Genomic DNA, 14,130 nt, shown 5'->3' with positions numbered 1-14,130 from the left:
TGAGGTGTGGAATGGACTGGAGGAGGTGGTTTGTGCAAGAAACATTCATGATTTTAGGAAAAGTTGGATAGGAGCGGATATGGAGACGGGACAGCGCGAGCTCCTTTCCCATATGTCACAACTAGGTAAATGCAACTAGGTGGACACACACACACACACACACACACACACACACACACACACACACACACACACACACACACACACCGCTCCGGTAGCTCAATCGGTAGAGCGCTGCACAGCAAGTCTTCATGGCCAAACAGGCAGCGGTTCCAGCCCCGCTCAGGCCAGATTCTTTCCGTTGACTAGGAGTGGTTACTGTCCTCCCTTGAGCAAGGGGGATGGGTTGTGTGGTGTGTGAGATCTTGGCAGTACCCAGAGATCGACAATAATGAGCACTTACTCACGTCGTGAGGGTACCTGCTGGCGAAAGCCAGTCCAACTCGTGATCAGGCCGTGGTGAATTACACACACACACACACACACACACACACACACTTTAAGGCACTCTGAATAGGGGCCCCAAAACCCCTTCCAGGCTGCCGGCACTTCCCTTGAGGCTCTGGAACAAGCACTGCAGACAGACAGACACACACACCTCACCCTTGGGACCTAAGATGACCTCCACAAACACGTGACATGACCCACACAAACCTAAGAGGACTACTATATATGTATATATGCTATGCATTTCAGCGGCAGACAAACGGTGTTTTTTGCAGATATCTCCTAAACTAATCGTTGGATGAGTATGATATTTCAGCACACTACCTTGAACATCCGTTCGTAATTTTTGGTTAACATACCATATTGCTATATGTGTTATGTGAGGAGTTTACTGAGTGATATTACGCCTAATCCAGTCATCATATCAAAGGTGTTACACAGAATCGGACGAGTGTGGGGTACTCGTCTAACCCCTCCACCACCACCACCACCACCCTGAAGAACCCCCAGACCACTCCTTCTCTACCCCAGTATCACATGACCCTCTTCCCCCCCCCCCCCCCTACTCACACCATCAGCCTTCCACCTGTGATTTTTTTTCCCTATTGTAATTACATACGTATAGGTATAATAGTTACATACGTCAGTATGTACATACATATCATACATTAATAATATTATCTAATACAATTGCTGGTATATGTGGACATGAAAACCAGACTGGGTCAAACGACCGTTAAAGCAATAGCTAATTCCGCTGTTAATGGCCGTATAGCTTGATAAGCAACGTATCTAACCTGTATCTCCCTCTATCTATCCGAGGTCTGAGGTGCAACCCTCGACAAACCGAGGCTATGACAGGGCCACAGGCTATATATCATTCAGTACCGAGGCGCACCCATTAGCAGTAATGTTGTCACGTTGCCCCCGTGGATGCAGGACAGCGTATAAATACAGTAGTGGGAGAAGTAGGGAGGGGCACAGGAGTGAGGAGGCGAGAAGCAAAGAGGAGAGGAGGGATAAAGAGGCGGGGGGGGGGGACTTCCGAGACGGGGGAGACGTAGTAGTGGTTAGGAATGGTTTGGGTGGGTGTGTGGGGGGGGGCACACTTTCATTCGAATGCGTGAACATGACTCGTCGGCTTTGTGTTATTTTTCACGAGTAAACTCCTCACATAACATATATAGCAATGTGGTATGTTAACCAAAAATTACGAACGGATGTTCAAGGTAGTGTGTTGAAATATCATACTCATCCAACGATTCGTTTAGGAGATATCTGCAAAAAACACCGTTTGTCCACCGCTGAAATGCATAGTAGTTTCTTTTATATACCTGATACTTATATTTTACCTGAAATGACACACAAACACCAATAATGTTCATAATATATATAAATGATATGCCAAAGGTTATACAAAGTTATATGAGCCTTTTTGCAGACGATGCAAAATTAATAAGGAAAGTGAAGACGGAGGAAGACTGTGAAGAACTGCAAAAAGACCTGGACAGAGTGTATAGATGGAGCCAATTATGGGAGATGGAGTTTAATGCAAACAAATGCCATGTTATGGAAATGGGGAAAAGTATAAAAAGACCAAGGAAGACATACAGGACGGGAGAAGAAAATTTAAAGTTAGTACATGAAGAAAAAAGATTTGGGAGTAACGATGCAAGACACACCATCCCCAGAAAAGCACATAAACAAGTTATTTGGAGAAACCTACAGGATGATGCAAAATATAAGGGTTGGATTATAGACTTTTTAACGGAGAGAAATGAGAACAGTAATCAAGAGCAATAAATCAAGCTGGGCGGAAGTGACCAGTGGAGTCCCCCAAGGATCAGTGCTGGCTCCAATTATGTTTGCAATATATATAATTGACATGACAGAAGGGGTGACAAGCTATATGAATATGTTTGCTGATGATGCTAAACTAATGAGGAGGGTGGCTAATGAAGAAGACTGTGTAGCCTTGAGTCAGGATTTCGATAGAATAAGCGAATGGTCACGCAAATGGGAAATGACATTCAATACAGAGAAGTGTAGTGTGATGGAGTTTGGTAAGAGCAGCAGACGAATATCGGGGAACTACTCTCTGAGTAACGAAAGAATCATAAAAAAACAGAAGAAAAAGGATCTAGGAGTAACAATAACAGACAAGTTATCCTTTGGAAAGCATATAAATTGGATAACTGGGGAAACATACAATCTTCTTAGAAACATAAAAGCAGTATTTACATATCTGAACGAAGAAATGGTGAAGAAACTAATAACATCGATGATACGTCCAAGACTGGAATATGCAGCGTTAGTGTGGTCACCTACATTGAAGAAAGAAATTAGAAAGTTGGAAAGAATACAGAGATCAGCGACCAAACTACCGCCAAATCACAAAAAAAAATCGTAGTACCTCGGGAGACAGCGTTTTCCCCAAATCACTACGAAAATTTGTTTATCTTTTCATCTCGAGGCGTTCGGTTGACCTCGAGGGCATATTCCCCGAAGTACACCGAATTATTTCCCGAAGTGCTATGACGTACTACGATGTGCTACGATGTACTACAATTTCACCCTGATTTTCTCCCGAAGTACGCCGAGTTTTGGAGCCGAAGTACTACAAAGTATCACGAACAACACCAACTGTCCCGATTTGTAAGTACGAAGTACTACAATGTACGACGAGCTCCACCGATAACTCCGGATCTACTACGAGTTTCAAATCTCCTCCAAGAATTTGCTCCCGATTTTGAACAAAAGACACACCCAGCATCATCATGACCAGGTTGGGGCTCCTGTGTCCAAGTGGATTGGTGACGCAAGAGGGCTGGAGGAGGGGGTGTCTCCCCGGTAGCAGACAATGACCTCTTCTTGGATCGTCCCTTCACTTTCTTGGCAGGTTGTTCTTGAGTGTCTTCTTGTTGCTCATCATCATCAGGAGAGGCAGCAGAAGATCTTTTCTTCTTGTCTTGTCCCTTCTCGTCCTTTTTCGGTCCCATTGTGATGTGACGCGACTCCTGCAAATTGGAAAAGACTGATTGATGTGCAAAATGCTTGCCTTTTAATACTCTTCCCAAATTCGTAATATGGTAAAGTGAGGTAAGTTGCCCCCCTTAAGAGAGATTGCCTGTTGTAGCCACATTTTTTGCAAAAGAATTAAAAAAAAAAGTCTGTTGAAAGCTTAGGCTAAGGCCTATCTATGGTATATATTATATCCACTCATTATGATTTACACCTTTCTATAATGACAATTTTAAAAAAATAATAAGGGGGCTTCTTATCCCGCATGTGGGGTAAAACGCCCACTGGGTAGGCCTTCTACCCCACTCTGGCTTACAATAATAAAACTCACAGAAACATAAGGAAAATAGTTTTTTCACATTATAAAAATATGATATGTATTCCCTTTTTGAAAACTATACCCTATAAATCTCTCTTGATGTGAAATTTAGGAACACAGTCATATTTGTGTCTCCTGATGAACAGAATGTAAAACTAAACATTTAATTAATTTTCCAAAAGGTATCCCCTTCTTTTAGACTAGTAATATTAGACCAGCTTCCCTTTCCTCTGAATTTTTGTAACAAAAGGAACATCTACTTTCATGAAAAATATATGGAACTAAATATTCAATTAATTTGATAAAATATGTCCTTTCTGTTGAATATTGATACATGAAACAATTAAAACACCAACTTCCTTATAGTCTCATACTCAAAAGTGTTCACTTATGGATGCCTTTCAAAAACTTAAACAAATTCTATTTAAAGCAATACTGTAATGCCTAATCAGACTGGCAGTTTTGACATACGTACAGATCTAGGCCTACTCCAATTGTACATGCTGCATGTACTCATACCTTTCTACATGTCCCGAGGGAGACAAGAAGGGGTGGTGGTGTTGGGATCTTTCTTTCAAATTCTTTTAAGAAGATTCGGAGAAAAGCATCAGAAAGGTTGGATACCTTTGAATTAGTGCAAGTCATCTGTGAAATTGATAGAAGGAAATGCACCTTTATTGTAGTGTATGGACCTCCGGATACAAGAGCAGAGGTCTTTATTGATGATTTTCGCACATTTTTGGAGTCTGTGGATATGGTGAGTGCAAATGTGTTCATCTGTGGTGACTTTAATGATCTATGGATTGATGATCCTGAAAATTCTTCTGCCATGGCCTTCATTGAGATGATGGACAGTTTCAACCTGATTAATAAAGTGAACGAGATGACTTCTTTAGGGGGTCATGTGCTAGACTTGGTTTTCAGCGATATAGACGGTGATCTAGTGCAAGGGGGGGGTGTTGATGAAATATGTTGTATGTCCCCGGTGCATAAATTGGTAACCTTTGAAATTTCATACGTGAGGGAAGCAGTGCAGAGAAAAAAGATTACGTTCAGATTGCGAAAGAATTTTCAACCAGAAATACTGATTAACTCTGTAATACAGGAAATTACTATTAATTGTCGTGAAATCTGTGAGCATGGCTCGGTGTTACGTGGAAATTGTGCTACCTGCCTGGTTAAGCTATATAATGGTTTAGCTAAAGATGAGTATAACAGCCTCTGTCCTCTGAGTGAAAAGGAGATAGTGTCGAGAGATCATGCACCTTGGTTTAATGTGGAAATACTGTGGGCAAAAAGAGAGAAGAAAAAGAAAGACTGTGGCTTACGCAAAAAACAGATGAGGCAAGAAGAGCATACCAGGAGGCGAGAAACAAAGAAAATCGGCTTGTGATAAAACGGAAAAGAGAATACTATCGGAATAAGGTTGTGGAGGCAGGGCCGAACATTAATAAATTATATAAGGTGCTTGACAGTAGTTTGACTGGAAACATAAAGGTTAACAAGCTTCCGGATGGTTTCTCGGATGAAGTGCTGGCAAATAAGTTTTTAGACTTTTTTGACAAGAAAATTAAGAGAGTTAGCATGAACTTTAGAGGCGACCGCGGTTACCATGGATCCGCTGTGGAAACTCCAGTCCCTGAAATAAAGTTAAGCTTTCAACAAGTGGATGTGGCTGTAGTGAAAACTATCATACACAGGTGAACCTGACGTACTGTGATTACGATCCCTGCCGATAAGTGACATCATTAGAGTGAAAACTTTAGTGATTTCTTAAATATTATGACTGTGATGGTTAACACTAGTATCGAAAACAAGACTTTCCCTGAGAGTGAGAAAGCGGCGATCGTGAAACCTATCGTTAAAGGTAAACTGGACCCACAGTGTTTAGTTCCTTTAGACCAGTATCCAACTTGACGTTTCTATCTAAGATACTTGAAAATGTGATCTTAAATCAGCTAATGGAGCATTTGCTAGTGGTGCAGGCTTTACCGGATAATGAATCTGCCTACAAGAGGCTTTACTCAACTGAAACTACTCTCTGTTTGGTGGTAAACAATTTGCTTGTGCTTATGGATGAAGGGAAGTGTGGTGTTCTGATTTTGTTAGACTTGAGTGCTGCGTTTGACACGGTGGAGCACAGTCTATTGCTTCGGGATTGTAAGAATATTGGATTTGAGGGTGGTGTGCTGGATTATCTGAGGAGTTACCTTGAGAACAGAACTTACTGTGTGCAAATAGGTAAATCGTTCTCCACTCATAAACTTTTGCAAAGAGGAGTCCCTCAGGGAAGTGTACTGGGTCCAATTTTATTCTGTGTTTATACTATTGGTCTTTCACATTTTACTAAGAAGGCATGAAGCTGACTTTAAACTGTATGCTGATGATACACAGTTCTATTTGTCGCTGAGTGATGTGGAAAACACTGAAGATAAGCTGAGCAGAATTATGGATGATGTCGGGAAATGGATGAATTCTAAGCAACTGAAGCTGAATGAGGATAAAACTGAATGTTTGATTGTGGGGAAGAACAAGGATGTCAGGAGGCTAGATGTTTCCACTCTTCGGATAAAAGATGACACTAGGACTGTAAAAAAGTCAGTCAAAGATTTAGGTGTGATACTTGACTGCACTCTATCATTCAAAGAACAGATCAATCAGGTGGTGAGAACGGCAGGCTACCATCTGAGAAATATTGCATTTGTCAAGAAATACCTGGATGATAAGACTATGAAGATGCTTATATATAATCATGTAAATAGAAAGCTGGATTATTGTAACTCACTTTATTATGGCCTTCCTAAATATCTGCTGAAGAAACTACAACTTGTTATGAACAGAGCTGCAAGGCTAACAAAGGGTCTGCCCCCCCGTGAGAGAATAACACCTGCACTCACAGACTTGCATTGGCTGCCCATCAAGGCAAGGCTAACAAAGGGTCTGCTGCCCCATGAGAGAATAACACCTGCACTCATAGACTTGCATTGGCTGCCCATTAAGGCAAGGCTAACAAAGGGTCTGCCCCCCCGTGAGAGAATAACACCTGCACTTACAGACTTGCATTGGCTGCCCATCAAGGCACGTGTTGTATCCCGTAATCCGGGTCACACAGGGGAGACGACACACTGTTTGTACTAGTGACACTTGACTTAAAATTCTAGTACTTTAGGAGTATTTAAAGGAGTTCGTAAATGGGGTGATGAAACGGTGTCGCCTTTCTTATATGTATTTTATTCTACCTTAATACTACTTAATATTACAGAGGGTAAAAATATTGTTTAAACCAGCGACTGGCTTACTAGACTCAATGAGTCTTCAGGTTTTCTTTCACTATTGGTTACTGACGTTAACACTGGTATAATATTGAGTAAAAACTCACACAATAATGTATCATAGAAATATAATCCTAAGTAAAACTAAGATAATAGAACACAATAGATATGTTAGATACGCTTTCCTCTATGGTAATTCTTCACTCCATACTCACAGTAGCAACGATGAATGTTCTACCCATGTTGTCTAGGGAAGGACAACTGAGTGTCCAGCAACGAACAGAGTGCTGGTTAATCTGAGGTCAAGCCTGGAGAAAATGCTTCTTATATAGGCAGACATCGCGAGGGTAATACGTCAGGCGTGTGAGTCATACATCAAACTCACACCGAGCTCATACAATAATCTACCTAACAGACATGCTTAATTCACGCGGTGACGCAGCTTTGTTTTCATAACATTTTGTTCCGCGGCTGATCGTGTATTGGCCGCGGTGATTGTGTTTTGGCTTAGAGAGATAAGCGGGTGCGTTAATGGGCAATTACAATTGTGTATAGGTTGGTAAATGAACAGTGGGGACAATCATGTGTTGGAGTCCGTGTTGTGTTTTAGCGGTCGATACCGCTGTTGTCATCGGAAAATATTGCCGGTGAAGATGATGATGACACGAGTGGTGTCGCAGCCCTGGGGCACCATACCCCCCTGTTAAAATCACGCCACGTCCTCGTGGCACAAAGCGTTCCGCCCGGCGGACGACCATGGAGGCCCAGACGGGGATGGCGGGATCGTGGGGAGGAGGCCTGCGAGAGACGGGACCTGAAGAGACAGAAGAAGGCCACCCCACCGGCGACGAAGACGACGCCGAGGAGGAGCAGCCACCCCCACCAAGGGAGGAAGGGGTCGAAGGCGGGGACCGGAGAGACGGATTCCTGAGCGCGTGAAGTGCTGGAGGAGGTCCAGCGGGGGTGCCAGAGACGACCCGGGCGACGGCGGCGGGAGGGAAGGGTCCAAGGAGTCTTGGCCAGGAGCGATGAGACCACGTCACGTCCGATGTGGAAGGGGCGCGATGAACCGTCAGCGGGCGTCACCGTCCATAGTAGCAGAGGCAGGGAGGCTGAAGGCGTCGGGTGGGCACTACAGCCCATACCGAGGCTGAGGAGACCCGTCCGTTGATGGTCTGCCTGTATTTGGAGACCGGGCTGTCCGGGCAGACCATGGTGACCACCTGAGGAGTATCGGTAGCGAAGACCCAGCCCGCAGGAGACGGGATGAAGACCGGGGGGAAGACTCTGAGGAGAGACTTAGAACACAGCGAGAGGGCGTCTGGGCGATCGAGAAAGAGAGCGATCTCGCAGCGCTGGACAGAAGTCGAGTAGACAGGGGCGACAGGGGGACATACATAGAGCAGGTGGTGTTTAGTACAGCGGTCCAAGGAGTCTAAGAGCATATAGTGAGTGCGGTCTTCAGAAACCGCAAGGTAAGTGGAAAGCGTGTCGGTGTGCAGAAAATATGGCGTGCCATCAAGATGAAAAGGCAACGCGTCCATTTTAAACACATCGAGCACGTCAGAGGCATCCCCTTTCATGGGGATTTGTAAGTAGAAGTGAAGGGTTCCTGAGGAAAGCGTACCTTTAGAAATAACCCTAGAGACATCTCTATACAATGCTAAATATTCATGTGCTGCAGGGAAAAGTAAGCCTGGGTAATGGAGTGACGCATTGCTGAGCACACGAAATAGTACATCATTTGGAAGGAGGAGAGGGGAAACCTGCGTTTGGGACAGCTGCTGAAGGCCAAGCTTGAGATTCAGAGTATCATGATTTAGGTCACTAAGTGCCAACTGAATGAGAAGGATAGTCTCCAAAATACGCATTTCCCCTTCAATTTGCAAGGTTTTTAGTGAGAACTGACGGATAATAGCTGAGGCCAAAGCCGAGGCGGACTCTAGACGGGAGATGGCAGAATGAATATGACGGAGGTCCCGAACTGTGGCGTTGAGGACTTCCTGATGGAGGTTAAGTTGACGTCTCTCTTCTGTGGACAGAGTGTAGAGCTGGGAGAGCTTCCCGTGTATCACATCTATTTGGGCCTGAGTGGCCGTACCGAAAAGGAGGTTTGCTACCGAGCCAAGGAAATCCACGGCTCCTCGCTTCTGGCGAGTCCGAAACGGGCTTCCATCTCTACCACTCATAGCCGACAGAAAGCTGTTAAGATCTTTGAATAACTTCTCAAACTCAATGTGAAAAGAGTCTAGAGTGCGCCTGAGCAGACCAACAGTGGGGAACGATTGATTCATATGTTCAATCGACCATGAAACTTCCGCTGTTAGATTTGCCACGTTGATGAGAGGACGTTGGATGTCGTCCGTCTTGATGACGACGGGGACAACATAGTACCGTCCTGTCAACAGCATCTTAAAGACTGGGGAGAAGACGAGGCCGGGACGAATGGGTTGCTCCAGGAGGATCAAGGGACGACAAGGAGAGGGCAACACCCAGGATCTGTAATTATAGGGGGCATCAGTTCGTTGGTCGTTGGCGATACTCAAGAGGGCGGTCCATCACATTGGGGAGAGAAGGGGGTACCGTATTGGATCGTAATGAGCGACTGACACAGGGCTCTGAAGGAGCTGAGGGAACCAATGAGGGACCTCTGAAGCATCTGAGGAGACAGGAGCCGGTGAGGAGAGCTCGAAGGAGCTGGAAAGGACAATGGCAGCGGCTCCTCGGGGAATAAGTCATGGGAGTGGGTCCACTTCTACTACTTGATCAGGGAGAGGGTATGCACGCCTGACATTAGGAGAGTCATGGAAGCCAAGAGAGTCCTCGTGAACGACCTGAACATTATTTGTGTGAACTGTCTTGATCTTACCACCTCTAACCTGACGCAGTCGTAAGACTACAGGGCTTATTTTTTCTAGCACCCTAAAAGGTCCATTGAACAAGGGCTGGAGCTTCTTTGGTTCGCCCTTTGTACATACATGCCTTAAGTAGACCAGATCTCCTACTACCACCTGTTTGGGTTTGGATTTCCTAAACATTCTTTCTGACTCCTGCCATCCTATATCTATATTGGTCTGACATAGTTTATAGGTACGCTGCGCGACACTAGAAGTAAATGCTTTATAGCTGTCAACATCATAACAAGGTTGGAGTCTATTCTCAAGCACTTCAAAAGGAACATTTGGGTCCTGAGAGAAAAGCAAGAAAATGGTGAATCTTTCAGAACACGATGGTAGGCAGTGTTGTAGGCGTGTGTTGCAACCGGAAGCATTTGGTCCCAGATACCGCGATTGTCCTCGCACAAAGTTCTCAAGATATTTATTAAGGTGCCATTAGGCCTTTCTATCACACCGTTTGCAGACGGGTGATAAGGAGTTGTCCTTAGATGATCAATCTGTAACAACTGAGTCAACTCTCGTAAGAGAGTGTTGACGAACTCCTTTCCTTGATCCGTGACTAGAATCGGCGGGATGCTGTGTACACAGACTACGTTCTTGTAGAACGCAGCTGCCACTTCCTTGGCTGCCTTCGTACGAAGGGGTTGCTACCAAGAAGCGTGACAGGACGTCTATCACTGTCAGTACATACCTATAGCCTTCGTCTGAAACAGACAAAGGTCCGACAATATCCATATGGACTCTGTCAAACGGTTGGCCAACCTCTGGATACCTCATAAGTGGAGCTGGCGGGGATCCTCTTCTTAAACCGACAACAGACAGGACAAGATCTGACATATTGTCCACGTCCGCCTTCATTCCCGGCCAGTACGCAAACTTGCGACAGCGTGCCAACGTAACCTTAGTGCCTCCATGCCCTGCAGGTAGCATGGAATGCGCCAAAGCTAACGCGTTAGGAATGTAGCTTGGTGGAACGATAACCAGTCTTTTCTGCTTGTTGTATTCATCGCAAACATCGCGGTAGAGAATGCCGTTCTCTACACACACTTCACTAAGAGGCAGTTTTTGAAGTGCCTCTTAGCTGCATTTAACGTTACATTGCTCCTCTCTGCAACCTTTCTCATCTCTCTCATGTACGTTACCACCGGTGGTCTGTTCAAAAGCATGCTTCAATTCTCTCAGTTCAGGATCGCGATCCTGGTGCTCCATGAGTCCAGCAAGACTCCAATGGAGAAACTTATCCTGTTTGTCATGTCCTCCGGAGAGGCGACAGACGTGTCCTGTCCACCCGTAAGGGTGACAGACATAATTCGAGCATCCAATTCGCCTTCTATCACGTCACTCTCCTGATTCCTAATCCTTGACAAAAATCTGCTACCATGTTGCTGGAGCCTGGGAGATAATCAATACTAAAGTCAAATTCTCCTCGAAGTGTCTGCCAGCGTGCACTCCTGCTGCTAGGTACTGTGCTTGTTAACAGCCAAGTCAGTGGTCTATGGTCCGACAGGATGTATCCTATAACCCAAGATAAGGGGTCGGTTAGTACTGAGGCCATAGATGACTGCTAAAGCTTCTCTCTACCGCTGAGTAGTTACGTTCTGCTCCATTCAGGGTTCTACTAAAATATGCTATGGGACGTAAACTACCATTTTCATCCTTTTGTTGCAACACACCACCTATTGCCTTATCTGACGCATCTGTGGTGAGATTGAAGGCTTCCGGAAATCCGGAAAGGCTAAAACAATGTCAGTCGTTAGACTGTTCTTTAGTGTGCTAAATGCATGCAATGCCTCTTCATTCCACTCCAGATGTGTCTTATCGTTCTTGGTTACTTTCCTCCCTTTGAGTAAATTATTAAGTGGGATGCTATCTTGGCAAAGTCTTTAATGAATTTCCTATAAAGTTAACCAATCCCAGGAAACCTTGAAGTTCTTTGACTGTTTTCGGAGGAGTGAGTTGTTGCACCGCCTGTACCTTTGAGGGCTGAGGCTTCAAGCCAGAAGCACTAACAATGTGACCCAGATAATCTACTTGCTCTTTGAAAAAGGAACACTTATCTAGTCTTAAGGACAGGTGAGCCTTCTGCAGTCTGTCCAAGACGGCATGGAGGTTCTTAGGTGATGGTCCATGTCTTTCCCTTGTACTATCAAATCATCAAGGTATACATGTAATTCTTCCTGTCAGACCTATGAGAACTTGATTCATGATCCGTTGATAGGCTGCAGGTGCTGTTTTAATCCAAAGGGGACTGTAGTGAATTCATAGAGGCCATAAGGTGTCGTGAAGGCTGTCAAGTGTTTAGATTCCTCTGCCAATGGGACTTGGTGGTAGCCCTGGCGCAAATCAAGGAGGTGAATACTTTACTTTCCCTAACTGTTGCAAAATGAGGTTAATGTTAGGGAGTGGATGTTTGTCATCAATCAATTCATCGTTCAGAGCGCGGAAGTCGAGACAAAGTCTGACTCCACCATCCTTTTAGCAACAGGGACTAGAGGTGCGCTGTAGGGTGACGCACTAGGGCGTATAATACCCTGGGCCTCAAGGTCCTTGAGCTGAATCTCTATTTCTTTATGATATTTTACTGGTATTGGGTATGGCTTTTTATATAGGCTTGTCATTTTTAGCCTTAAAGTGTGAACATAATAGGGGTAATAGTGAGTGGCTCGTTTTTAGAGCAAACACATCAGGATACTTGCGGGTTAAGCCCTTCAGACAGCAATTTTCCCGTTGTGAGGGTAAAATAGCTCGTCTATCAGCTTATCGAGTACCATCTGCTTACTTGACTGGGTGACAGGCGGCTTTGTAGCTGTTTTTGTGACAGCCGCTACACATTCATTAGTCGATGATTGATAGTATTCTGAGTGACAAGAATAAATGTGTCCCATCACTTCACCTGTTGGCATCTCAATAGTTTCTTCAGTTGGGTTAGCATAGGAATGATGAATTTGCCTTTGGTTTGTTTGACGTTAGGAGTTAAGATTACTAACCCGGGAAATAAAAATGAAGAAGGGATATCATTGGACCTTGGGAGAAATAAGGCTTGCTGGGCTCTGCCAATCTCTGCCTCCAGAGTGACATACCCTGCCGTGCCTGGTAGCAAGGACGCCACGTTAATAGCGTATGCTTTCACTGGTACTTCCTCCATCTCGTCTAAAGTAGGTTTATGATCTTCTGGGTACGGGCTCATATCGTCCGCAGCCAGGGAATGTACTTCCACTGGGTAGGCGCCCACCATTACACTAAACTGCCCAGGTGTGTCCAGCGGTGCAGCTACCACAGTTTGTCTCCACATAAATTCTAGGCCCAACAAAACTGCTGTTGGTAACACTATACCTTGTGATATTACTACAAACTTTTCTATAATTTCTCCGTGCCCAAAGTCTACTACTACTTCGGCTATTCCTTTATTAGGGATTGGAGTCCGATCTACCCCTTGTATGGAGAGAGGTTCTGTAACTATCATCTTCCCGCCTACCTTCCTAAATAAATCTTCTTCTATTAGGGACGCTCCTGCTCCTGTGTCTAGCATTGCGTAAACCATCTCCTTTTGTGCATTAGCGCCTACGCACAATCTCAACGTGAGGGCGTTGGTAGGGCCGTGGACTGCCGCAGCTACTCTGGGGTCGTTTTTTTTTTGTTCTTCTCGTGGTCAGGGTTAACCCAGGAGCTACGGGGTGAGGGACCGGCCGTGTACTCCGGGCGCCAGGCAGCGCAAGGCGAGACAGGCTGACGCCTGTTTCGAGTGGGCTGGTACTGAGGGTACCGAGAGCCTGTTGGTGGGTGGTAGGCACCCCTATACTGCCTTCCATATGTGCAATCGCGAGCCATGTGTCCTACATACCCACAAGCATAACATGTAGGTGGCGTGGGCGCGTTCCCATATGGGCGTGTAGGTGGCGCGGCGTGCCGTCCTCCCCTTTGGGGTATCGGGTAACGTGACTGGCCTGGAGGGCGTGGAGGACGGGCTTGTGAGACATGTTTGGGTCCGGATGCCTGGGTGGAACAGACGTTCAGCACTTTTATTTCTTTGGCGATATCGGCATCGGATAGCTTCGACTCTGGATAAGCTTTAATATACTCATACCCTTTCTTTAATACCTTCTGTGGGTCCCCTTTCTTCCTCCGTTAGGATGAGTAAGAGGGCCGGAGGAAAGCCTCTCTGAGCCGTAAAGCG

General features: G+C 45.2%; 1 protein-coding gene across 3 annotated transcripts in view; it reads right to left on the bottom strand.

Moving 5' to 3' along the window:
- Positions 1–14,130, bottom strand: part of LOC126994502 (neogenin-like) — a 29,264-nt gene that overhangs the window by 4,475 nt on the left and 10,659 nt on the right. For 2 of the 3 annotated variants that reach the window (XR_007749219.1, XR_007749223.1), the window contains exon 10: positions 3,214–3,464. The exons of the other annotated variant lie outside the window; for it this stretch is intronic. The gene's annotated coding sequence lies outside the window, so the exon portion shown is untranslated. Of the gene's footprint in view, positions 1–3,213; positions 3,465–14,130 lie in introns of those variants that run through there. 3 annotated transcript variants of the gene reach the window in all.

This window comes from Eriocheir sinensis, unplaced genomic scaffold (genome assembly GCF_024679095.1).
Source record: "Eriocheir sinensis breed Jianghai 21 unplaced genomic scaffold, ASM2467909v1 Scaffold807, whole genome shotgun sequence".
NCBI classification, from domain to species: Eukaryota; Metazoa; Arthropoda; class Malacostraca; order Decapoda; family Varunidae; genus Eriocheir; species Eriocheir sinensis.
This window is presented reverse-complemented; position numbering and strand designations above follow the sequence as displayed.